The sequence below is a fragment of the Vombatus ursinus genome, unplaced genomic scaffold (genome assembly GCF_900497805.2).
Source record: "Vombatus ursinus unplaced genomic scaffold, bare-nosed wombat genome assembly UNPS02014807.1, whole genome shotgun sequence".
NCBI classification, from domain to species: domain Eukaryota; kingdom Metazoa; phylum Chordata; class Mammalia; order Diprotodontia; family Vombatidae; genus Vombatus; species Vombatus ursinus.
In genome coordinates, this window is record NW_020954585.1 from 55,553,635 (window position 1) to 55,580,541 (window position 26,907).

At 39.4% G+C, this 26,907-nt stretch overlaps 1 long non-coding RNA gene across 3 annotated transcripts in view; it reads left to right on the forward strand.

The window, feature by feature from the left end:
• The window catches only part of LOC114052498, a 62,817-nt gene that overhangs the window by 28,173 nt on the left and 7,737 nt on the right, over nt 1-26,907 (forward strand). The window contains exons 2-7 of one of the 3 annotated variants that reach the window (XR_003570247.1): nt 2,437-2,596; nt 2,764-2,867; nt 3,190-3,254; nt 4,257-4,375; nt 4,589-4,747; nt 6,318-6,404. This is a non-coding gene — a long non-coding RNA (uncharacterized LOC114052498). Of the gene's footprint in view, nt 1-2,436; nt 2,597-2,763; nt 2,868-3,189; nt 3,255-4,256; nt 4,376-4,588; nt 4,748-6,317; nt 6,405-26,907 lie in introns of those variants that run through there. The other 2 variants (XR_003570249.1, XR_003570248.1) reach the window with 2 other exon arrangements.

Genomic DNA, 26,907 nt, shown 5'->3' on the forward strand with positions numbered 1-26,907 from the left:
ATGACTGCTGTTTTATATTATAGTGTGAGGTCTAGAAGTGTTATTCCTTCTTTCTCCCTACTTCTTTTCATCATCTTCCCTGTACAACGGATTTTTGCCAACCCTGGGGAGGTCAGGAAAGCTTCATCCAAGAGGTGGTGCCTGGGGGGAGCTTTGAAGGAAGCTAAGGATTCAAAGAACTGGGAGAGAGGAAGGAGTGAGTTCCAGGAATGAGGGACAATCTGTGTAGAAGCTTGGAAATGGAGGCTGGAATGTCATGTGTGAGGATGAGTAGGAAAGACATTGTCTGGACTGAAGAAATCATGAAGGGTTCAGTGTGTAAGGCAACTGGAGACTGGTTGTGAGAGCTTTGAATGACCACCAGAAGAGTTTGCAGTTGATCTTAGGGGGCCCACTTCCTACAATACCTCATCTCCTACCTCTGGCTATCCCATATGGCTGGCGGTTTTCCCTCTTTGACTCTGACTCCCAGCTTCCCTAGCTTCCTACAAGACAGCTCAAATTCCACTTTCTGCAGGCTTCCCTAGTCAACCCCGCTGCCATCACCTTCCCTCTGAGATCACTTTCCATTTATTTATCTTGTGTGTATATGGTTATTTAAGTGTTGTCTCTTCCCCTAGAATGGAGTCTCTTCGAGGACAAAAAATGTATTTGTGCCTTTGTATGTGTGCCTAACACATAGGCTTTCCAGCGCCAAGGGAGGTACTGAGCATGTTGAGTATAGAGTGTTGCATGGTCAGATCTATGCTTTTGGTCTTAAAGACCTAGAAAGAGGGCAGCTTGTCCAGTGCCTCTCCCCACCCCTTTATTTTACAGAAGAGGAAACTAAGGCTCAGGGGAGTTAAATTTGTCCAAATTCATACAGGAAATAGGCACCAGAACTGAGATTGGAACCCAGGTCCTCTGGATCCAAAGCCAACTGCCTCCTTATCACTTTGGCAGCTGTGTGTAAAGGAGATAACTCCCCACATTTTCTTGAGGAGCAGCTACTTCTGCTGGTAGGACTGCCAACTGGGACTGTTAGGTGTGAATGAGTGAGTGTGTGTGTGTGTGTGTGTGTGTGTGTGTGTGTGTGTGATGAAAGTGGTGGTATGCTGGCATGCAGTGGGTACTAGGTGCAAACTACTGGCAGGGAGGTTATTGTAAGGACAAGAATGTGATGGCAAATATTTAACAACTGACTTGTTTTTTTTTTTTAAAATGTATGCACTTTAAAGTTTAGCACTCATTGTCAATGTTTCTTCTAACACTCTCTTAAGTCTGGACAATTAAGTAAACAGTAAATCAAGTCCTGATTTATACAGTGTTTGCTGATTTCAGAGGCATAAAAGCTCACACTGAAAATTTAACAACCAGCTCTCTTGGACTGGAGGAGTGACCTCTAGAATGCTGGGTGCCAGGTGGCAACCGGCTTTGAAATCAAACAGCAAAGGCTTTAAGATAGGCAGGCTAATCTTTATCTACTGCCTAGGTAGGCCTGCCCATACCCAAGGGGACCAATATACCCATGGACAGTTAACCCTGAAATGTGTGTTTCACCAGGAATTTTTCTTTGGGACCCATTTTTCCTTCTTTTGGCCTGCAACTTCATGTCATGAGACTATGGCTGGTCTCAAAGGCTTCTGGTTTGAATAGATAAGATCAAATCTGCCCTGGAAAAAGGATGACTTTCCTCCCCTTCCTTGGCCCCCAGTAGCTTTAGAAAATAGTACTCTTGCTACATACTAGTTGCCAGGGAGCATACAAAGGCTATGTTAGAAAGATCCCACGATCTCTGATCTCATCTTTTTTGCTACATGCATTAGGGAGGGAGGTTGGAGGCCCCAGGGAGCATGAGATTGGGAGATAGGAAAGTAGGAAAATTGCATTCCAGGAAGTAAAGAGAATCGAGAACCCTGAGGCCTATCTGTCAGAGAGAGCCCTGAGGATGCTGAATGGGAGAATAAGCCAACCCAGTTGGTATTTATTGAGTGTGTGCCACGTGGCTATCATGGGCTAGGTTGCGTGGAAGAGTCAGGAACCCCAAACTTGTCTGTTCCTCTTTGTCATCCAATCCTTGTTGCTGATGAAAGGTGGGGGGAGGATTGCGCAAACAAGGAACCATGCCTGGTTGTTTACAGGCAAGGAGACACAGGATGAACACCTGGGTGATTAATTTATTCATGTTAAATTAAAAAGGGATGATGTGATGGTGGACCTAAGGCCTCCACAAGTAGCAATGGGAGGAAATCGGTGAGAGACAAAGAGAGAGAGAGAAAGAGAGAGAGAGAGAGAGAAAGAGAGAGAGAAAGAGAGTTAGAGAGAGAGAGAGAAAGAGAGAGAGAAAGAGAGAGAGAGAGAGAGAGAGAGAGAGAGAGAGGGGGGGGGAGGGAGGGAGCGAAAGAGAGAGGGTGAGAGGAGATGTTTATGTGATGTCCTTTCTTTCCTTACTTCCAGAAGCTGTGACTTGGTCCCTAAGGGAGAAGGAAAGCCACAGCAAACTCTAAATAAACAGCTTCCACAGCCCGAGATTTCTCCCAGACCCCCTGATGAAAGGAGCCGGGTTGGAACAGAGGCTGGGAGGAGCCCAGTTAATATATGACAGTCATTATCAGAGGTGAGCAGGTCATTTTTAATTTCAGGAAGCAGTAGGGAACAGGGTCTCCCCACTCTCCCCCCCCCACCCCAGCTGCTAGTGATTTATTGATGTACAAGGAGGCTGCCCACACATGAGAAGCTGGGCTGCAGGAAGGAGGTTTTATTTTGTTTTGTTTTGTTTCTCAGGGATTTTGGTGCTGCTGGAAAGCTATAGCGGACAACACTCAGAAAATGGACAGAAGGAAAAATTAGTAGCCTGAAGTGGGCCTAGCTCTTCCTCTTCTCTGTTGGTGCATCCATACATTCCTGGTGACATCTTCTCCTATGGAAACACCTTCAGTCATAGTCTAGAACAGGGGTTCTTAACCCGGGGTCCAAGACCTCCTTAAGGGGCCCACGGGTGGGCTTCAGGGGAGTCTATGAACTTGGATGGGAAAAAATACATCTTTATTTCAAAATAATAGGTTTCCTCCATAATCCTATCTATTTTATTTTATTGGGGGGGGGGCAGGCAGCAGGCTGGCAACAAGCATTTATTTTGTTAAATAATAAAAACTATTGATTTTTACAACAAACCTTGCAACTTACAGATTTTATTTTAAACATTTAAAGCTTTCATCTGAGAAGGGGATCATCGGCTTCGCCAGACTGATGAAGAGGTCCACGACACCAGAGAGGTTAGGAACCTTGGTCAAGAGGTCCTGTCGTCCCTAGGATGACGTTATCACACGTTACACAGGAAATGCATAGTGGTTTATTCTTCATGGTTCCCAGGCCTGGGGTATGCTCGATAATAAAACAAACAGAATGGAAATGATTCATTCTGATAAACAAGATCATTATATAAGGAACAGTGTGTTGTAGTGGAAACCACAGTTTTATAATGATGGGCAAGTCACCTGCCCTCTGTTGGCCTCAGTTTCTTCAACTGTAAAATGAGGACGTTAGGCTAGACAGCCTCTCAACTTCTTACAGTTCTAAAATTCTATATTCTACATTGAATATATACAAAAATGATAGTGGGAGGACAATTTCTCAGATCCCTGAGCCAAATAACGCTTTATCTTAAAGTTTCAAACTTAAATTTTTAAAATTAAAATTTCAAATCTGCTGACGGTTTTCAATCCTGCGACCTCCTGTGGTTCAGTCAACCACTGAGAGACCGCAGTAATATGGACAGAGGAGAAACAAAGTGTGACGAGCTTTGGAAGCAGGGAATGCAGGAGCCAACTCTACTGGTCCCTGGGAGCCAATTGTTAAATTTTCATTGTGAGTAGCAATGCATCAGAAATTGGCAAATGCTCCAAATTAGGACCTGATTTGATTTTTTGTTGATTTCTAGACTTATAAGAGGGCAGTTAGGCAGTGCAGTGGATAGAGTGCTGGGCCTGGAGTCAGGAAGAGTTATCTGGCCTCAAATCTGGCCTCAGACTCTTACTAACTGTGCCATCCTGGGCGAGTTATTTAACCCTGTTTGCCTCAGTTTCTTCATCTGTAAAATGTGCTGGAAAAGAAAAATGGCAAACCACTCCAGTATCTTTGCCAAGAAAACCCCATATGGGGTCACAAAGAGTTGGACAGAACTGAAAACAACTGAACAGCAACAGACTTATGAAAGTGATGAGGAAAATGTTAATAATAGACTTAAAAGGATGTTCTGTGTACATTTTTCTTCCCAGAGAACAAGCTGTTAAACATTTATCAACACATCCCTATGTAAAAGGCTGTGGAAGCAGTATGGGGCAATGAATATCATACTATCCACCATGAGTGATGGGTCTGGTATCAAAAGATCCAGGTACACATCCTGGCTTTCCAACTTAGTACCTTCTTGACCTTGGGCCTTGGACCTGTTTCTTTGTAAAATGAGAGGACTGCATTAAATGACCTCTAAAGTCCCTTCCAAATCCAAACCTATGATCTCTATTCTTTCCAAATGATTGTTGTATGACTGAGCTCCAGGTCCAGGTCCAAACTGTTGAAACAAAACTAATATTCAACCTTTTTTCAGAAAGCCAGGCTCCAGGAGCCGATGTTCTACCTTAATTGTACCTATTGGGGACAGGAAAGGAAGATAAACCATATTCTGTCACATCCACTAGACAAACCACTGCATTTAAAGTAAGAAGACTTACACATCCCATCAGAGGAGAATGAGGACTACCACTGGGTGAGTTGTGGCCTTCCCCTATTGCATACCAGGATTCAGTCCTGGATGGCAGCTCATAATCTAACATGATACAGTGGAAAGAATAATAGATTTGGATTCAGAGCATCTGGGTTCAGATCCTGATTCTTCCATTTTTATATATGTGACCTTGGATAAGTCACTTAACCCCTTTGGCTCTCAGTTTCCTTATCTGTAAAATGGGTGTGTGTGTGAACTAGAGGGCCTCAAAGACTCCTTCCAACCCTAAATCTATGATCTTTTCATCTATGACCTGTAGTCAGCTCCTCTGAACACCACCTTCTCTTATTGCATTTGTTAAAATGTAAGCTCTTTGAGGGCAGGGGCTGTTTTTGCTTTTTCTTTGTACTCCAGCACAGTACTTGGGCAGGTTATATACTTAATAAAGGCTTGAGGATTGATTGATTGATAGGTTGGGGCTAGTCCAGGGGACTTAGCTTTAGCCTCACTTTACTAAAACTTCTCAAATCCCTATACCCTAACTCAAGACACTAAACCCATCTCCCTTCCTCTGCCCCTGCCACAAATCCAGGTATCACTGTCTGGCAACTACCTCCCTGTCCCCACACACTCCAGACCATAAACACAGGTTTTATTCAGAAAGAGCAATTCAATTCAGTTTGGGAAATATTAGGTACCTTAAGATGTACAAAGCTTTGTTCTAAGCACTAGAGAGATGTGGGTATGGGTAGGTATCTATGGATGTATATGTGTGTGCATATATGTGGTGTGACACATGTACATGCATATATACATGTATATATGTCTCTATACATACATATATGTCCCTATATATCTATATCATAGGATCTGCTCTTTAAGAACTTATAATTTAAAGTGAGTGGGAGAACAAATGCACAAATAATTATAATACAAGAGAGAATAAGGTCATCACAAAGAGTTCTAGCTAATGTATTATGAAACATCTGAGAAAGGAGATAACTTTCACCTGAAGTTAGGGCAGGGCAGAGCAGGGGAAGTCAGATCCGAGAAGGTTTCATTTATACAATTATACAAGCACGATCATAGCTTTTAGAGATAGAAAGGACCTCAGAGGTCATCATAGCCAACCCCCTTATTTTACAGATGAAGAAACCAAAACACTGAGTGAAATGACTTGTCTGTGGTACTCAGCTCTTACTCATCTGAGGGACCATTAGAACTGAGCCTTTTTGGATTCTAGGTCCATCACTCCCTCTACTTTCCCATGGTCAAGACTTGAAGGAAGCAAGGCATGTCAACAGAAATGGGGAAATGAAAAGAAATAGTCCATTCCCCACATGGGAGCCATGGCGTGAGCAAAGGCAAGAAAGTGAACCTTTCCTACTAACCCCCAGCTCCCAGTTCACAAGAGATGCCACCATTCTTTATACCCCAGGTCAATAAAGGCAGGCAAGTGATTTCCTAAAGCGAACACAGACAGCACCATAACCAGCAACCCTCACTGAGTCGAAGCCAGGGCCTTCCTGGGTCAGGCAGACGTCTCTTACTGCCATTATCTTTCCCCAACGATCCAACTCAGACTGAACAGATATTGCCTGTTTCCAAGCAGATTGTTGATCTGTCGTCCTGGCAAACATTTTATGGGCCTTTTGCTGAGTGGATGAAGAAGGTGCCGATTTTTTAGAAGCCCATGCCAGAAAGTGAGTAATCGTTCAATGTCCTTCCAGAGAAAACCCTACACTAGCAAGCTCAGACAGAAAGTGGAGTCAGGGACATGTAGGGATTTGCCCCAGGCCCTGTGCACTGAACTTGCCCTGTTGATTACACAGCCAGCTGGAAGCTAAGGGGAAGACCCTTGGAACTAAGCCACTTGTCTCTCTGAAATGCTCCATTTTTTTTTTAATCAGAAAAATCATTGGGAGAATTTTAGAGTTGGAAGGAATATCCTTAGGGGTCATCTAGAGCACCGTCCCACCCATTCTGGACATCCTATCTATGGCTTCCCTGAATGACAGGCACTTAGCTTCATACCAAGTAGGGAGATTGCTGTTTGCTTTTAGGAGAGTTTTCTAGGGTTTTTGAGCTCTGGCACAGGTCATGACAGGCATAGTTTCAGGAGTCCTTTACAATGTTGCCTCCAACCTACCTTTCCTTCCTTATTCTACATCACTCCCCTTCACATATAGTTTAGCTAAACTATATTTCTTGTGGATCCTTACAAACAACTTTCTGTCTCCCATCTTTGTATCTTTTCCCAGTCTATCTGTCCCTCATGCTAAAATTCACTCCTTCCTCCCCTCCACCTCTTACTATTTTCCTTCAAAACTCAGTCCAGATACCACCTCCTATATGAGGCCTTTCCTGATCCCCTGAGGCTAACACTTCTCCCTACTTTGTTTTATTTTGTACATAATTATATTGCGTATATATGTTGTTTCCTATGATAGAATGCAGGCTCCTTGAAGACAAAACCTACTTTGTTTGTTGTTTTGTTTTGAGACCTCCTGTCCCAGGATCCTAGCTCCTCCCTAATGCCGACCCAGTGTTTTGCTCGAAGTAGACTCTTAATAAATGGTAGTGGAATAAATACAAGGAGTCTAATGGCTCATTTGGGTGTGACTGGTCATCACTGTAAAAAGCTATTTGCAGAGAATGATATCTAAATCCTTTGACAGACCTTGTATTATTATCCCCATTTTCCAGAGGAGGAAGATGAGGCTCTGGGAGAGGACTTAACTTGCTTGTGAGCCTGCAGCGAGGACTGTCTTTGCCTTTCTTAGAATGTGCAGTGCTTAGCTCTGTACACATAGTTAGTAGTTAATAAATGTTTATTATTAATAATCAAAATTGACATTTATGTAAGCACTTCTTATGTGCCAGGCACTGTAGTAAAGGCACTGTGTAAAGGCACTAAGTGTTTTATAATTATTATTTCTTCCTCACAACAGCCCTGGGAGATAGGTGCTATTATTATTCCCATTTTACAGATGAGCAAATTGAGGCAAACAGAGGTAAAGTAACTTGTCAAGGGTCACACAGCTAGTAAATATTTGAGGTCGAATTTGAACTCAGGTCTTCCTGACTCTAGGCTCTACCTATTGTGTTACCTAGCTGCCCCAAATTGACTGACACTGAAAATTCAACAATTGACTCTCATGAGCTGATATGAGCTGGCTCCAGCATGCCCTTCCTGAAAGATGATTGTTCCCAAACACGAAAAACATTGTTACCTATTTGATGAATTTGTGGTAGAGATACTATAGAAAAAGGCATAGAATGCTCTCAAGGCCATGAACTCCCTCAAGTTCTAATTCATCCCAATTAGCTAAAAATAATCATAGTTATTATTCATATAGTGTTTTTAATTTTGCAAAGCATTTGTGTTATCTCCTTTGATCTCATGGAATCACAGAATGCCAGAGCTAGAATCGCTTTTTAAAGTCTAGAAATCAACAAATAGTACATTAAGCCTGATTTGCAGTATTAGCAAATTTCAGAGGAATAAATGCTGATATTTAATTCTACTTGAGAGCTAGTATAAGCTGGCTCTCTGCACACCCTTGAAGTCTGGGCAAGGTACTCAACCTCTCAAGCCTCAGTTTCTGCATCCGTAAAATGGGAATGATAATAGCAGCTATCTCCCAGAGTTTCTGTGAAGATCAAATCAGATAACACGTATTGCAAACGGTAAAATGCTCTATAAATGTGAACTTACTATTACCATGGGATTTTAGAGTTGTGAGGGACCTCAGAGATCTAGTCCAACCCCCTTACTTTAGGACCTTGTCTTTTTCATCTAGCTCTCTAGGACAAAGGGAAGAAAAATCCAGAGTGTGAAGCATTGGGAGTTCAAGTAGCTTTGTTTCAGGCAGTGTGTGCTGCTGTGTCTTACAACTTTCTGCTTGATGAGCTTTGGAACTCATGCTATTTACTTTTCCCATGCTGCCTACAAGTCATTCCCAAGAGGGATATGGCATAAAAAGTGCAGAGTGAGCCCGAGGAACTTGCATGGTCCACTGGCCGTGTTGAAAGCTGGAAAACAGATCACTCACTTTGCAATTTGGGTGGATTTTTGGCTGTATGGACAGAGACTGCAAAAAATCTATGTAATGTAATAAATCTATGTAATGTACATATATACACATGTGTAATATATCTAACATTTAGCCTGCAAAGTCTATGCAATGCACACATGTATATACACATATGTAATATATAAATCTTAGCCTGCAAAAGTCTATATAATGTCCATGTGTATGTATATATATAATATACATAGCTTGCAAAAGTCCATGTAATATATATGTACACACATTCCATATATCTAAAACTTAGTCTACAAAGTATATATAATGTATGTATACACATGTGTAATAACTCTAAAACTTAGCTTTCAAAAGTCTATATAATATATATGTATGTATATATTCATGATATATTTGTATATAAAACATAGCCTGCAAAAGTCTGTGTAATGCATGTATGTATACATACATACATAATATATTTAAAACTTAGCCTGCAAAGTCTATGTGATATATGTATATACTCTTATGTGTGTGTAACTTAGCCTATAAAAGTATGCATATCATATATGTGTATACATTTATATTTTATATACTTTATATATAAAACAATCTGCAAACCTATGTATAATGTGTATATGTATATATACACATATATAACTTGCAAAAGTATATAATACATGTATGAATATGTGTATACTTATATTTATATGTATTCATATTTGTAGTACATATAAAACTTAACATGCAAATGGATGTATAATTTATATATATATACACATACAGTAGCACTATCATACAACATATTACATATACTATGTATTATATCTATAGTAATGGATATATCACAGTACTTAAGATTTAACATAGATACTTAAATGTATATATGCACATACATAGACACATGTGCATATACATATACATAAATTTACATTCATACATGTGTATATACACACACATGTACACACATATATAATCTGTGTAAAATATGGAATGCTACAATAATTTAGAAATCATCCTCCCTGAGTATGGCAGATGTACCAAGATAGGTATTTCATGCTATGCAGGTTTGTGGAATTTCTTGATTTTTTTTCTAAGTGTGTCTTGACTGTAGGTAAAAGATCCAGTCAGAGCTGAGGGCAATTGTCTAATTCTTCCTCCTCAGGTTTCTTCTTGTTTCCTGCCTGATTTCAGGCAGGCCAAGGTGGGGGTTTGTCCAACTCCTTCCTTTGCTTAGAGGCCAATAAACGTTAACATTTGGTTTGGATGGAAGGCTTACAAAAAAAAAAAAGTTACATCTCTAATCTAAGGAAATCCATTTCTTGTAAGTTTTGACCCTTTTCCAGTTCCTACATTGGGACAAACTGATAGGACCATAGAGCTTGAGGTAGAGGGGAGCTCTCAGGCCATCTAATCCGCCCCACCCCTCATTTTACAGATAAGGAAACCAATGACCAGGTGGGTAAAGCGATATGCCCAAAGTCACATAGGCAGCTAATGTCAGAGGGCATCCTCTGATGCCACACCTTGTTCTTCTGAACCACCCTGCCTACCCATCAGAGTTTTTCTTATGGAATTAGAAGAAACTGATGTGAAACCTCAGTATAAAAATTCATTTGAGCTGAGACTCATGTTGCCATGCTTTATTTGCTGATATTAATTTAAATATAAAGATCTACAAATGAAGTTTAGTTTTACATATTGATATTCAGTGTTAAGTTTTTAATAAGAACTTTCTTTAAAGTTACATTGGGATGGTCATAAAAGATGTGCTAGCACTGGATGAGTGGTTGGTGGTTACCCAGTTTGGGATCACACTAATTTCTTTAAGTTTTTGTTTTTGTTTTTGTACCACCTTTATTTCTCACTATATCCCTCTTCTTTACTCTACCCTCCCCAGTGAGCCATCCTTTGTAACAAAGAAGAAAAAGAAAGGAAAAAGCAATTCAGCAAAACCAACAAATCCATCAATTGTGTCTGACAATGTATATAGCAATTCATATCAGTAGTCCCTCACCTCTGCACAAAAGGGAAGGAGTTGCATTTTCTCAAATCTTTTTCAGGGTCATGCTTGCAGATCAGCTCATTTCTGCAGAGCCTCTCTTTAAGAGACTGAGACATCATGGGGAGGGATGGTTTTGTCCTAGAGCATTTTATCTGGCTGTCATTAATACCTCCCCTTCCTTCTTATGAATGGCATGTTGACCAGCAGCAATACATTTTTTCCCATTTGCCAACAATTCTGTCTCCAGTAAGAGGGTAAGTGATTTGGGGGTAAAGACTATGGCTTATACAGCACTTTGCAATAAGAGGAGTGTCGTTTGACGTTATCCCTTAAATTATAGCTTTTTGTATATAAAGAAAATAAGATTTACAGCTGAACAGTACTAATATTCTCCTTTTACAAAGGGGGAAACTGAGGTTCAGAGAGTGCAAATGGTTTTTACAAAGTCACAAAATTAGCAAGTATCTGATCTGGGATTCAAACTCAGGTCCTTTAACTCCAAATTCAAAATTCTTTTCACTAGACTAGGTGTCCTTTCCTAGGTAGGTGATGAACATATCCAGTATTATTGATTGGGTATGTATGAACATATTCCTCTCACAAGCTTTGTGGCATAGTGGAAATCATAATGAGCCTAGAGGTTCGATTGTCTCCTTTAAGACTAGTTATGTGACCATGGCCAAACCATTTATCTTCTTTGAGTCTCAGTTTCCTCCTCTGTAAAATAGGAATTAGCAACAGTATCGTGTCACTTTCATAGAGAGCTGGAAGAGTGACAAGAGCTAAGCTGAACTCCTGGCTCTGACTTAAGTTCACTCATTAAATTTTATATGACCTTCATCAGTGAAACAAAGGGGCTGTATTTCTAAGGTTCCTTCCGGCTCCAACAGTAGAAACATAGAAGTTAACACTGAGTGAGAAGTCAGAAGACCTAAGCTCAAGACCCAACTCTCCTATTGGCTTTTTCTAACTCCTTTGGCAAGTTATGGTAGGACGTGAACAGTGGTGTACTGACATGTTTAACAACAGGCTCTCCAACAGGATAATGTACACATAATATACCTTAAAAATTTTTTGGAGGCAATTAGGGTTAAGTGAGTTGTCTAGGGTCACACAGCTAGTAAGTGTCTGAGGCCAAATTTGAACTCAGTTCCTAGGGATTCCAGGGCCAGTGATCTATCTACTATGCCACCTAGCTGCTCCATAATATACTTTTAAGTTTTATCTGAACTACTAACATTTTCTCTCTCATTTTTTTTAAGTCTAGAAATCAACCAAACAATAAATCAAGCCCTGATCTGTTGTGTTTGCAATTTGTGAAATGTAAATGTTCACACTAAAAACTTAACAACCAGCTCTCTAGAGCTGGTATGAGCTGGCTCCAGCACTCCCCTAGATGTGAGTAGGATTCAAATTCATGTCTCCCCAGTACAAACCCAGTCCTCTTGCCATCACCTCGCTTTAATTCTAGAGTGGAGAATCATTTCTTTGAATGGCAATTGTTTAATGAAACAACTGCATCAGGAACACACTTCAACTAAACCCCAGAGAGCTAAGCCCCAGAGTAAAGGGCTATCAGTGAGCTGTGTTTGAATGACAGGATTTCCACACTCCCCCAGAAAGCTGAGTTCCCCACTGTGGCAGACTCCTTTTTATAGCCTCTGGATCCACCCTAATGAGCAATTAACCCCAGCTGAGCACAGCCTCTGGTAGTCATGCCTCCCAGAGAAGACACCTGCTCAGGGTTTTCTCCTTGAGCAGAGGATAAACTCTGATGCTAACTACAGGGTGGGTCTCACTCCATCTCCTTCCCTCATCACTGGGTGGGATAGCTCTTCAAGTCTTAATGAGAGAAAGGAAGCAATCCCCATGAGGTACTGCTAATCTCAAACAAAGAAGGAACCCAGGTTTCCTTTCAAAAATGCATTCTAGGGGCAGCTAGGTGGCTAGAGCACCGGCCCTGGATTCAGGAGGACCTGAGTTCAAATTCGGACTCAGACACATAACACTTACTAGCTGTGTGACCCTGGGCAAGTGACTTAACCCCATTGCCTAGCCAAAAAACAAACAAACAAACAAACAAAAACCAAAACAACAAAAATGCATTCTAAACCTTGGGAGGGAAAGAGTGAGGGTGAATACTTGTGTTAGAGATGAGAGGGTAAGATAATAGTCACTGCCCACAGACATTTACAATATAATTGCAAGCCTCATATCAGAGCTCCTTACATACACGAAGGACCCAGGTATAGTTTAGGGAACTTCTCATTTCTCTAGCTCATTAGCCCCACTCAAGATAATTTGGGAACTTCATTATCTGACATTACCACCACCACCCCAGGATATAGTAACCATTTCCCCTTATAAGCACACAGGTTGGCAAGGCATAAGCAAGTTTATTTGTAGGTCAAGTGAAACAAACATATATCAGGCCTTGGACCAGGGCCCATTGAAAATAATATCATCCATCCATGGGAAACTCTTCTCCAGAGGCCTGTGTCACTTGAAGTATTGCCCTGGGTAGATCTGGGCATACCTATGAGGTTGCTTTATCATGCCAGTAGTTCTCTTCATAGTCCCTCTGTCTGCCTGTGAAGTATTTCCTTTCTTCTAGTACATGCCTCTAACAGCTCTCAGTAGATGTTTCTGGTTACTGCTCTGCTTAAAAGCTACCTGTTTAAAGTCTTACCTAAAGTGATGCAACCAGGGCTTTTCCCCAAGGGAACTGAAATTTAGAGAACATGACATTTCATACATGCATTCCTCCAGAAGCATAGAAAAACAGAGCTTAGAACCTAGTTAGCAAGATTAATTAGCTAAAATAGGAAGATACCAGATGGTGCACATTGTTAATAACATCTGTCTGTGAGCCACTGTAGTCACTAATCTCCTCTCCTCCTCAACAAAGTTTGTCTTAATTAATTCTTGTATTACAGTATTTTCCTATCATAGGATCATAGATTGAGAGCTGGAAGGGACCTTGGAGGGCATCTAATCCAATCCTCCCATTTTTCAGATGGGGAAACTGAGAGATGAAATGACTAGTTCATATAAGTAGTAAATGGCAGAATGAGAGAAAGGAAACAATCCCCATGAGGTACTGCTACCATCCTTCATTAGTTTTGTAGCAAGTCCTTCAAGCAGTTCCCCATAACTTCCATCAGATGGCAGTCATTCCCTTTCTCAGGGGACCAGATCACTATTGTTGGGAATCCCTGGCCCTCTGCATAACAGCTCAAAAGCATAGCTCCAGGTACTTTCTGAAATATTCTATTAGATATTGCAGTGCAGTGGATAGAGTGCTGAACCTGGAGTCAAGAAAAGCAGAGTACAAATCCAGCCAACAATACTTACTAGCTGTGTGACATTGGGCAAGTCACTTGACCTCTCTCAGCCTGTTTCCTCATCTATAAAATGGAGGTAATAATAGCACCTAGGTCCCAGGATTGTTGAGGATAAGACAAGAGAATATTTGTAAAACACTTTGCAAACTACTACTATATATGCTAGCTATATATGTTACTAACTAGCTACATATATTACTACTATACTAGCTACGTATATCACTAGCTATATCAATACTAGTTACATTTATAACTCAGTAAATAGGTTCTATCAATTTGTAAAGGAAAAAAAGTGAGAAGTGTAAGAGTAATTCCACAGTTTGGTGAATGTTACATGTTCATATACTCCCTAGGTAATAAGTAATATATTTTTTGGAAGTGTTTAATCAGGTGTGTGCTGGCAAATGTTTAACAACTGACTCTCTAGAAAAAAATATATACACAATACACTTTTAAGTTTAACTTTAATTATTAACACATTCTCTACCACTTTCTTAAGTCTAGACAATCAACAAAACAAATTGGTCCCTGATTAGTAGCATTTTCCAATATCTGAAATATAAATGTTCACATTGAAAATTTAACAATTGGCTTGTTAGCCAGTCTTAGCCAGCCCAGCACATCTATATATTCAGTCCACTTTGAATCACTCTATTTTGTGGTCCCCATGGTCCCATGCCTCACCCACAGAACCCAACAAAATGCAACTCTATATAACCCAACATAAAAATCAGTTTGTTGGGTTAAAACATTGTGTTAAGAAAGATATTATTAAATGTAAATTTCTTATTGTTGTTCATTTGTTTCTGACTCTTTCTGACCCAATTTGGGGTTTTCCTGTCAAAGATACTGGAGTGGTTGACCATTTCCTTCTCCAGTTCATTTTACAGATGAGGAAACTGAGGCAAACAGAGTTAAGTGACTTGCCTAGGGTCACACAGCTAGTAAGTGATTGAGGCCAAATTTGAACTTAGGTCTTCCTGACTCCAGACCCAGTGCTTTATCCACTGTGCCACCTAGTTACTAAATATGTTACGTCAATTTGATTCAATTCAACAAGCATTTAAAGAACCTATTATATGCAAGGCATCATAGATTCTGAGGATATAAAAAGAAAAACAAAAGATTAGTTCTTGCCTTCAAGGAGATTAAATTCTACCAGGAAGTATAATATATAAACAGATAAGCAAACCAGAGCTAAGACGGACCTAAGCGATCATCTAGTCTAGGGGTTCTTAATTTGGGGGAATATGCATAAATTTCAAGGGGGTCTGTGAACTTGAGTGGGAAAAAATTGACATCTTTATTTCAATGCAATTAGTTTCCTTTGAAATCCCATGTATTTTATTTTATGCATTTAAAAACATTATTCTGAGGAGTCCCTAGGCTACACCAGACTGCCAAAGGGATCTATAACACACCAAAAAGGTTAAGACCCCTGGCTCTAGTACAGACCATTGTACAGACCAGGAAACTAAGGCACTGGAATTTGAAATTGTTCAAAGTCAGACAATAAGCTAGTGGTAGAGATGAAACTATATTACCCAAGTGTCCTGTTTCTCAGTTCACTATCATTGCCATTGGGCTTTGATGTCATTCCTTTGGCTCTTTGGTATGAAATAGTGAATCTAATGGATGTATGACGCATCAAAAGTTAAGAACCCTGAATGTAGAAGAATCCACCCATTAGACTTCACTATTTCATGCCAAAGAGACAAAGGAACAGTGACAGAACCCAATGGCAAGCACGGTGAAGTGCGAGACAGGACGCTTGGGTTGTACAGTTCCATCTCTGTCACTAGTTTTCTCTCTGACTTTGAACAAACTGTTTCAGATTCCAGTGTCTTCATTTCCTTGTCTGCACAATGTAAGGACTTGTTGACTGACTGATTAGTAGGAAGAGAGGAAAGAGTAGGGGCTTAAATCTTTTAGGATAGAAGGAAATTCATTTACAGAGAACTTGATTGTGAAATGCCAGGAATCAAGAACCATTTGGGAACATAAAATGGAAGACCCAATATATCTGAGAACAGGAGGACTTTTTAAAAAAAATTTTGAGTTTATGTTCTAAAATTTTATAACATATGTTTACATGTCCTTATCTACAAAATGGCCATGAAATTTTTGTGTTATCTATAGATTTGCTGTGAGGAAAGTGATTTGTAAACCTTAAAGCCTAGAGAAATGTGAGTTATGATTATTATTTAGTATGGAGAAAGACTGAATGAAATCTATTAAAAAGCAAGATTAGATTCAGGTCTAAGTATAGTAGTTCAATAGTATAATTTGAAGGGGACTGAAAATCCTCTCCTCTCTACTTAAGTGTCTTCTCTACTATTTCTGAAATGCCCAACACAAAAATCAGTTTGTTAGGTCATGATATTATGTTAAGAAAGACTTTATTAAATGTAAATATGTTACTTCAATTGGATTCAACAAGCCTTTAAAGGACCTACTATGGGCAAGGCATCATAGGTTCTGAAGATATAAAAAGAAAAACAAAACATTTTCCCCCTAACTTCAAGGAGATTACATTCAACAAGGGGCATAATATACAAATAGATGAGTAAATTCAAGATAACTTGAAGAGGGAGAGAATACTAAAAATTAGGAAAAAGAGGGAAGACTTTCTGTGGGAGGTGGCATCTGTAGGAAGCACATTAAAGAAGACTAAGTATTCTCAGAGGTGGATGTAAGGAGAGTTTGTTCCAGGAACAGAGGATAACTGGAGCAAAAGGCATAGAGATGGAGACAGAATATTGTGTTTGGGGAGCAGCAAGTCTGTCTATCTGGCTGGAATATAAAGAGGATGTAGGAGAGTGATATGAAATAAATTTGAAAAGGTAGTATAGAATCAGCTTATGAAATTCATGCCAAGCTGAGAAGTGTGTATTTTACCTGAGAAGCAATAGGGAACCATTGCAAATTCTTGAGTGGAGGAGTAACATGGTCAGATCTGTGTTTTCAGAAGATTTTTTTTGCAAATGTGTGTAAAATGGAAAGGGGAAAGACTAGAAGCAGAGAGACCAACTGAGAAACCATTGCCATAGTCCAGGAAAGATGGTGATAAGGGCTTAAGCCAGATTAGTGGACACATGAATAGAGAGAAGAAAATGGATTCAAGGGATATTGTGAAGGGAGTCTAGGGATATTTGGGTTCATAGTTACTTATTTATGTTAGCAGTTTCAGAAAGGAATAGCATCTCATTGAAAAGATGCAGCTTAGAAAGGAACCAAGTTATATTGGTCAGACAAAGACTATGAGGCAGGAGACCTAAGTTGTGGTCCTAGCTTTGCCATTAGCTAGTTCTATAATACTGACATATCACTCCTTATCTCTGGGTCTCAGTTTCCTTATATGTCAAATAAAAGTTTAGACTATATTGGTAGCTTCAATCTTCTTTGATGTAAGGATCCTTTTCAACATTAAAAAACACTTTTTTTTATTCTCCCATATGACAGTTGTCATATTTTTAGTATCTGTTGATAGAAAAAATGTGATGACAAAAGGCTCCCGTGAACTCAGTAATGTTTTTAAAAAAGAATTTGTGTATTAAAATTCACAACAGCATCTATTTGAAAAATAGAAATGTATATATGTGTGAGACATATTATTTATTCAGTCAACAGGAGGCATGTTTGCTTATTTATTGCGAATTACACTGCATATTTTGCTGGCTCTAAATAAAGGTTAAAAATGAGAATGCTTGGTGTGCATCTAGATTTTATGGACCCCTTGCAATAACTCCTTAGCCCGTAGTATAAGAATCAATGGTGTGAGGCAGCAAGGTACAGTGAAAAGGACACAAGCTATGGAGTCAGATTACTTGGGTTCAAATCTCTCCTCTGATTCTTAGTATCTCTGTGAATTTGGTTGAGTCACTCAAAATACCTTGGCCACTATATGGTACCGTGTATAGAGCACTGATTCTATCTTTGGGAAGACCTAGGAGCAGCGAGGTGGTTCAGCAGGTGGAGCACTGGGCATGGAATCTGGAAAACTAATCTTCCAGAGTTCAAATCCAGCCTCAGACACTTAACTAGTTGTGATTCTGGGCAAGTCACTTAACCCTGTTTGCCTCAGTTTCCACATCTGAGCTGGAGAACCATTCCAGTGTCTTTCCCAAACCCCAAATGAGGGCATGAAGAGCTGGACACGACTGAAACAAATGAACAACCAAAGTTTCACTATCCGACCCTGGGCAGGTAATTTAAACTGTCTCCCTCAGTTTCCTCATCTGAAAAATGGGAATAATAATAGCATCTACCTCTCAGGGTTGTTGATCAAATGAGGTAATAATTGTAAAGTGTTTTGCAAGCCTTAGTGTGCTAAATTATTATTATCATTATTTTGATGTGTGTTATATATGGTTGGACTAGATGACTTCTGAGGTGCCTTCTAGCTTTAGAGTTAGGTGACTATAAGCTCTGCAAGGTCCCTTCCACCTCTAATTCTGTATTTGCACAATGCCTCTTAAGAACCAGGAGAAGGAAGGTGATTTGCATATGTCTCTGAGTTACCGTAAGCAACCATAATCATTAAAATTCTTTCTAAAGCGCTTCACAATTTACAAAGCATTTTTGTCACAACAACACTATAACATACCTAGTACAGCTATTATTGTCCCCATCCTATAGATGAGGGAACAAAAAAAGGTAAATTGATTTGCCAAAGGTCACAGAGTGAATAGAACACAGGGACTCGAATCTGGGTCTTTGGCAGGAGACCTAAGTTTTTTTCCATTGCATCATACTATTTCTTAGTACCATTGCTATTTTACTAGTAAAACTTGGAAAGAGCACTCTGGAAAGTCCTGTTGTAACCAGAAGAGTTTGCGGGGGGGTGGGTTCTGATTTTTTTTTTAACACTTTTATAAAAGAAAAGCTTGACAGTCAAAAACTAACATTTCCATTAAATTCAATTCAATAAATATGTATTAAGTATCTACTCAATTCCAGGCACTGTTCTAAGCACTGAGAACACACACACACACACACACACACACACACACACACACACACAAATCAAAAGAAAATCCCTGCCCTCAAGGAGCTTACAATCTAATGAACTTATATTTATTTTATCTATTATATCTATTTATTATATTATCTATCTATTTAATAATGGATCCTACATTTTCCATATAAAAAAGTCAGAGAAAGGGATTTGCACATAAAACCACAAAGCTGTAGTATACAGTTTGCTTTTTTGTCTGTTTGAAACTTTAATTGACCTCATTCAACACTTTTTGTCCATGTCTGCTTCTGGACTTCCTTTTATTCTCTTCTGTGTATTTTTACATGTTTCATTGATATCATTTTCTTTCTTTTCTTCTTTTTGCCATCTTGATGAGTACATTGCTGTATCACCTTGAATTTAAGGATAAGATTTTTCTCTCTTTGTGCCACTTCTCTCCCTCAAGGCACTCCTTTCGTCTCCCAGCTCTCTTCATTTTCAATGGCTGTGCCTTAGGCCTGGAATTCTCTTTCTCCTCACTTTTGCCTTCTGGCTTCCCTGGCTTCCTGAGTCTCAGCTAAAGTCCCACCTTCTGCAATCCCCCTTAATGCTCATGTCTTTCTTCTGTTATCATCTCCAATATATCCTGTATATATCTTGTTTGGGCATAGTTGACTGCCTGTGACCTCCTCAAGATCAGGGACTGTCTTTTGCCTTTTTTTATCCCCAACACTCAATGTAGTGCCTGGCATATAGTAAGTACTTAATAAATGTTTTCTGACCAACTGACTTCATATTCTGGCCTTTTTAATGTTTGTGGTGAGGAGTTCACTGGATCCTGGACACAAGTTTCTCCATGCTATCTTGCAGATGGAGGCACATTCCTAGCTTGAAAAAAAAAAATCAAATAAGGCCCTTATTTGACCATCATAGCTATTCAAATTTGATGGTGCTGTGCTGTGCTCCTGGACTCACAAGGGCTAATAAAATTGCCCACACATCTTTGTTTTTGAATTCTTGGAGGGACTAGGACTTCAAAATTTCCCTCAGGTCCACTAGGAACCCAGGAATCTGTCATTACCATGAGGTGATAGGATTAAAAACTGTGGAACATCCAATAATGCCCTTGGATTTTCTCCTCCATAAGAAAAGAAACATGCAGAAATTTTAAAGATGTATATTTTATTAATATATTTTGTTTTCACATTATCAACATTACTTCCAATATCTGACCTACCACTTTCTCTCTCTTCATCATTCAGGAATTAAATGCTACAAGGAGCACATCTTGGTTCTTTTCCTGGTCTACCCAGGCATTTTATAGAGAGGTTAATTGAGGTCCAGAGAAGTAAAGTAAGTTGCCTGAGGTCACACTGGTAATAGAACCAAGGCCTCAGTCTCCTAAGTCAGAGCTCTTTCCACTGTATTTCCTTGCCTTCTTTTATGATAACCATAGTAGTACAGATTCTTCCTTCCTGGATTCCATGGCCAAGCCAAAGAATTTTTTTTTTCTGGAAACCACAATATGATGATACACTGAAATGTTGAGCAGACAATGTGAGCTATTGAAACCCAAGTGGGCTAAGTAGGGGGTGGAAGAGACATATTGAACTTGGACATCAGTTTCTTGTCCTTTTATTTTAAATTTTGGCTGCTACAGACAGAGCAGGTGTGTTTAAAACCAGTTTTTCAGAATGCTGAATAACTTGAATTTAGTTTGGGGGAAAATCCTGTCTTTTCAGCTTTTCTTAGAAAAACATACAACAGGATGTTTAGTTGTAAGTGGCCCAAATGGCAAGTAGTCTTCCCTATTCAGCATGTTGATAATTGGGCTAATCTGTTGTATTTAAACTAGATTTAGCAACTAAGCTCTCTGTCTAATTTTTTGTTTTATTGCAAAATTTTCTTTTTGCTTCCTTTTTAGGAAAAAAAAAACCAGAACTTTCTAAAAGGAACTTTTAATATCAGGCCTACCTGCCTTCAATCCCTGACATAAAGTAATAATTGACATTTGCATAGTGCTTTAAGGTTTTCTCGAGGTTTTATATACATTATCTCATCTGATCCTCGCAATAACCCTGTGAGTTACTCACTATGTGCCCATTTTATAGATGAGAAAACTCACATCAAGGACTAAGAACAGTATCATGAGTCCTAGATTCGGATTCAAGAAGGGAAGTTCAATTCCTGCCCCAGACTCTAAGTATCCTTGTGACCTGGGGAAAATCAGTTAACCTCTCTGGGAGTATAAAAAGCAAATTCTGGCCAAAAAACTCTGAGGGTCTTCCCCTCCTAAACTGATATCTTTGTGATGATAAATTGGGCCATCTTTTGTCTCAATTCTTCTTTGGGGGTGAAGGGAGACAATTGGGATTAAGTGACTTGCCCAGAGTCACCCAGTTAGTAAGTGTCTGAGATAGGATTTGAACTCAGGTCCTCCTGATTCCAGGGCCAGTTGCTCTATCCACAGCCACCCAGCTTCCCCTTTTGTCTCAATTACCTAACCTTTAGTCATTGAACAGGCATGGCCTCAAACAAACAGGTACATAGGAAGTATGTTAATTTAGAAAAGCCAAGATTGCCCCCGAATCCTGGGCCATCTCCAGTCATCTTGACCTTTGTTTTGTCATGAGATTCTGATGATTCTGGAGGAGAGATGGAGGCTGATGACTTTGTGCAGCTCTGTCTCACTCAAATCCAATTTATGAACAAGTCAAGACATCATGCTTATGATGTCATTGGCCCTCTTTGAGAAGAAGGATAAACAATTTCATCATTTGCAGAATGACAAGGTTGGACTAAAGAACCTTAAAAGTACTTTTTATCATTAAATTCTATGATCTTATTATGACTTGCCCAGCATCACACAGCTAGTAAGTGTCCTGAGACTGGATTCAAACCAAGGGATTCCCAGTTCAAAGTTCCAAACACTCTTTGAGAGCTCTGAGTTTTGCAGAAAGCCTAATGGTTAATTTTCTAGAATAATACTATTTGAATAAGGCATCTTTCCTCCCAACATTGTAATCACAGTCTTTTCATTTTATAGGTAGTTGGATTCAGGTACTACCTGGATTTGATTTCCTCATATTGCTTAATCAAAGCTAGGTTTGATTCCATTTCCATCAAGAACCAATCACCTAACCAGATGTGCATCTCTCAATTAGCAAGCATAGTTCCTGCATCTTGGTGAATTCTTTACCTGTTATTAGAATTAGCTCTCTAACTTTGGCTAGGCCTAAAACTTCATCTGGATCCTTGAGACCTGATCCAAGTTCTGATGGAGTTGGAGAGGCAATGATGGGTGGACTTTGAAGAGTTAAGCAGTTTCTGCTGGGGGAGAAATGATGTCACCCCCAAACTGGGCCTATTTCTGGAACTGAGCTGTGAAAACACATGACCTGTATTTATACATAAACGTTGCCAAGTAAAACTGATAAAATATAATTGTTCATAGGGGCCCCAAATGAGTGCTATTCTGATAAGGAGTTAAACTGTCGTATATTGGGTGGTATTTGCAGAACTCATAGCACCTACCGCTTTCATGATTTCCTTGGCCTGGGGCGCATTTCCTACCCTGCTCAAATAAAGAGTCGGCATCAGTGGGTACCCCGGCAGAACAATGAGCTGTTTTAATGGCCTTATGGAACTTATCTTGAGTCAATAGAAAAGTTTTGTCGTTACTAAGGATATTGTCAAGGGCAGCTGAAACAAGGGCTGCATTCAAGAAAATAGTCATTTGCTTTTTAATGACCTAATAAGCATCACAGCTTCATGTTTTGGATTCGCTCAAAGCCATTTGCTTCTCTGCAGGGCTCATTTTCCGTAATTGTGTGTGTGTATGGAGGGGGAGCACCAAGTCGAGTAGAAAATGGGAAATGATATCACACCAATTTACTTTAGATAGGGGTAATATAGAAAGTACTTCCTCATCTGTTTGCCATGAAAATGGAGAGTCTAATTCGGTGCAAACCAATGGAACCCTATAGCTTGCATGAGAGCTTCCAAATACCTTAAGTAATGCTTTGCAGCCTTTAAGGACATCACTCTGAAGCTAATCACTGAAATAGAATGGGAGAGCTAGAAAGGAACTTTAATGACTGTTGAATCTGACCTCTTCATTTACAGATGAGGAAGTTGAGGTCCAGAGTGAGAAAGTAGTTTTTGCAAGATCTCATCTGCATTAGTGTCAGAGGCAAAAGGTGAAAAACCCTGGATATTTGAACTATCCTTCTAGAATCATAACCTTGTCCCCTTCTACCTTTCCAGTCTTCCCACACCTTACTCCTGTGTACTCTGGGACACTGGCCTCCTTGCTGTTTCACAGCATAAGACACACCATCCCCCTACTCTGGCATTTTTCACTGGGTGTCCCCCATGCCTGAAATTTTCTTCCTCCTCATCTCCTTATCCCGACTTCCTTCAGGTCCCAGTTAAAATTCCACCTTCTTAGAAAAGTCTTTTCTAATCTCCCCCTAATGTTAATGTCTTCCCTCTGTCGTTATCATCAATTTAGAATGAGCCACAACTATCAATTTATCACATGTGTATATCTCCATCCAACCATCCATCCATCCATCTATCTATATTGTTTGTATGGAGTCACTTGATTTTGTCTTCCCTCACTAGACCATGAGCTGTTTGAGAGCAGGAACTGTTATTTGCCTTTCTTTGCATGCTCAGCACCTAGCATAATGCCTTAGCCCACAATAAGTTTTTAATAAATGCTTATTGAATGATTAACTCTTGCCAGAAGGGAGAAATAAGGAATTAGGGCAGGGGTTCTTAGCAGTTTTTGTGCCCTGGACCCTTCTTCATAGTCTGCAGTGAAACCTATAGACCCTTTCTCAGAGTAATGTTTTTAAATACATAAATTAAAATACATAGGAGTACAAAAGAAACCAATTATAAAACTGTCTATCTATCTATCTCTATTTTTCTTTCCTTTCTTCCTTCCTTTCATCTGTATCTCTCTATTAGAGGAATGTTGGCAAACTGGTTTTTTTTTTTTTTGTTTGTATTTGAATAGACTGATAACACCGGGCACATAGAATTGCAGTGATGGATCTCCAGTAGGTGGTCATTCAGCTTCTGCTTGAAGATCTCCAATGAATCCAGTCCTCCCTGAGGCAGCCCATTTTCCTTTTGATTAGTTCTAATTGTTGAAAGGTTTTTTCTTGACATCAAGCTGGATAATAGCTTCCTGTGGCTTCCACCCTTGCTCCAGGTTTTGACTTTTGGGACCAAGCATGTTGGGATAGTACTTCAGATTCTTAGAACTTTACATATAATAGCCCTTCAGGTGCTTGGACCCTTCCATGTGATAGCCCTTCAGGTTCTTGGGAATAGCAATTACATATCCCACCTGGTCTTCTCTATGTTAGTCATCTTAGATTGATAATATTTAATTAGCACCAAAATGTAACAGGAACTTAATAAAAACTTGTTTGATTTGATGAATTTAGTTAAGTTACAAATCATTTATTGCTGTAAAAGCTTACTTTATATTATAGCAATCAATTTTCCTGTTTATTGCTGAGATTTTTTTAAAAGTTTTTCAAAACTTTTTCAAATTTCAAATTTCAAAACACTATACCCAGAAGGGGTCCCTAAGCTTTACCAAACTGTCAAAGGGGTCCAGGACACACAAAAAGTGTTAACAACTCTTGGTTTAGACTCAATTTTCCCACAATGGAATGGACAGTGTCTGCCTCCTGAGGTTAGTGGTGTTCATGTAGATGCTGACTGGCCAATTCTTTTTTGGCAGTTTTTTTAAGAGGAGAGATTTTAGAAGGAATGACTAACAGCAGAGAGAACAGTAGACTAAGAAAATAGCCCAGGTCAAAAGTAATGAGGGCCTGAACTAGAAGAGTGAAATGATGAAAAATTCGCTATTTCTATTAACGCTGAATATTTCTCCTACTGTTTGTTCCTTTCCATATTTCCCTAGAAATGGTTGCATATATAAGAAAATATTAAAGCGTACATAGGTTAATTCCAAGATTTTTGATATTCAATCCATTTAATTATTATTTTAAGTGTTATAATTTTTCTTATTTTTATTGGTGATACTTTATCAGAAAGATGACTAAGATTGGTGAGACACCCTGCATTTCTGTGGAGCCCTATGACTTGAACTCCTTAAAGGAGGCTGCTCTCACTATCCCTCTATTTGGCTTATGAATCAACTTCCTCTTCATTTTTGTTCCTTTTTTTTAGTCCAGAGATCCTTCTTGGCAGAAAAAAACAGAAGCAAATTCAGATCTGCCTTCTCTATGTCATCTGTTATTATCAGCCTCCTCACTGCAAGTAATACTCATATCCTTTTTTTGACCATCCACTTTTCAGCACTAATATACATGTGTGTGCGCACATACACAAACACACACACACACTTACACACATCCCTTTTTTTGTCTTTGCCTTTGCTTGCCAGCTTCATACCATTTTGAGATTTAGCACTCTGGACACTATTGTAATTGTTGTTGGTGGTCTTGAGTCATTTTGGTGGTATCCAACTCTTTGTGACCCCATTTGGCAGTTCTGGTTTGCTATTTCCTTTCCAGCTCATTTTACATATGAGGAAACTGAAGCAAACAAGGTGAAGTGACTTGCCCAGGGTTACACAGCTAGTAAGTGCCTGAGGTTAGATTTGAACTCAGGTCTTCCTGACTCCAGGCCCAGTGCTCTATCTAGTGTGCCACCTAGTTGCCCCTAAAAAGAAAAAAAATATACTTGCTTATTTTCTGTTATCAACTTGTTTCCAACTCTTCTACCTCTGCCTCTGCCTCAGTTCCTAATCTGTAAAATGAGGTGGAGAAACAAATGGCAAATCACTCCATTATCTTTGCCAAGAAAATCCCAAATGGGGTCACAAAGAGTCCATCATGACTGATCTGACTGAACAACATTGACAAATTTTCCTTTTCTCAGATAAAGTATAAAGCTGACCAGGAATAGAGATGGTTGGAGTTGAGATTTAAGGTGATGATTGTGATGTGATGGAAATTACTAGAGGAGAAATTACAAGCAAAGAAGATTTGATATTTGTGATAGGTAATGTCCCTTACCCCCCACAATGTAAGTTCCTTGCAGGTAAGAAGTGTTTCCTTTTTGTCTTTGTAACTCCAGCACCTAGGTTAGTAATAGTGCATATTAAATATTTATTGTTTGGCTTAGTGACTCATTCATTCAGAGTACTTTCATTCTGCTGATTCATAGATGAAATAAGACTATGGATCAGATATTAGCTATTTTTTTCAATAAATTTTTACTAATATTTTTGGTTTTTAAGACATCCCTACCAGAGAGGGATTTTTCAAGACAAAAAAAAGTGGAAAAACCCAGCAAAACTGATCAATATATTGAAAAAAATCAGCCACAAAGCTCCCACCTCTGCAAAGGGTTGCGGTGGGGGTCTTTCTACATTTCTTATTTAGAGTCATACTTGATCTTTGTAATTTTGCAACATTCATTTAAAAATCTTTTTTTGGTGTACTTTCCATTGTTGTAGGTACTGTGTCTATTATTTTCTTTGTTCTGCTTGTTTCATTCTTTATCAGTTCATGTAAATCTTCCCATGCTTCTCTGTATTCATCACATTCATCATTCCTTATATCATAGTATTATTCCATTATGTTCATGTGCCACAAAATGTTTAGCCATTCCCCAATCAATGGACATCTACTTTGTTTCCAATTTTTTTTGGGGGGGTGAGGCAATGGGGTTAAGTGACTTGCCCAGGGTCACACAGCTAGTAAGTGTCAAGTGTCTGAGACCACATTTGAACTCAGGTCCTCCTGACTCTGGAGCTGGTGCTTTATCCACTGAGCCATTTAGCTACCCCTTTTGTTTCCAATTCTTCGGGAATA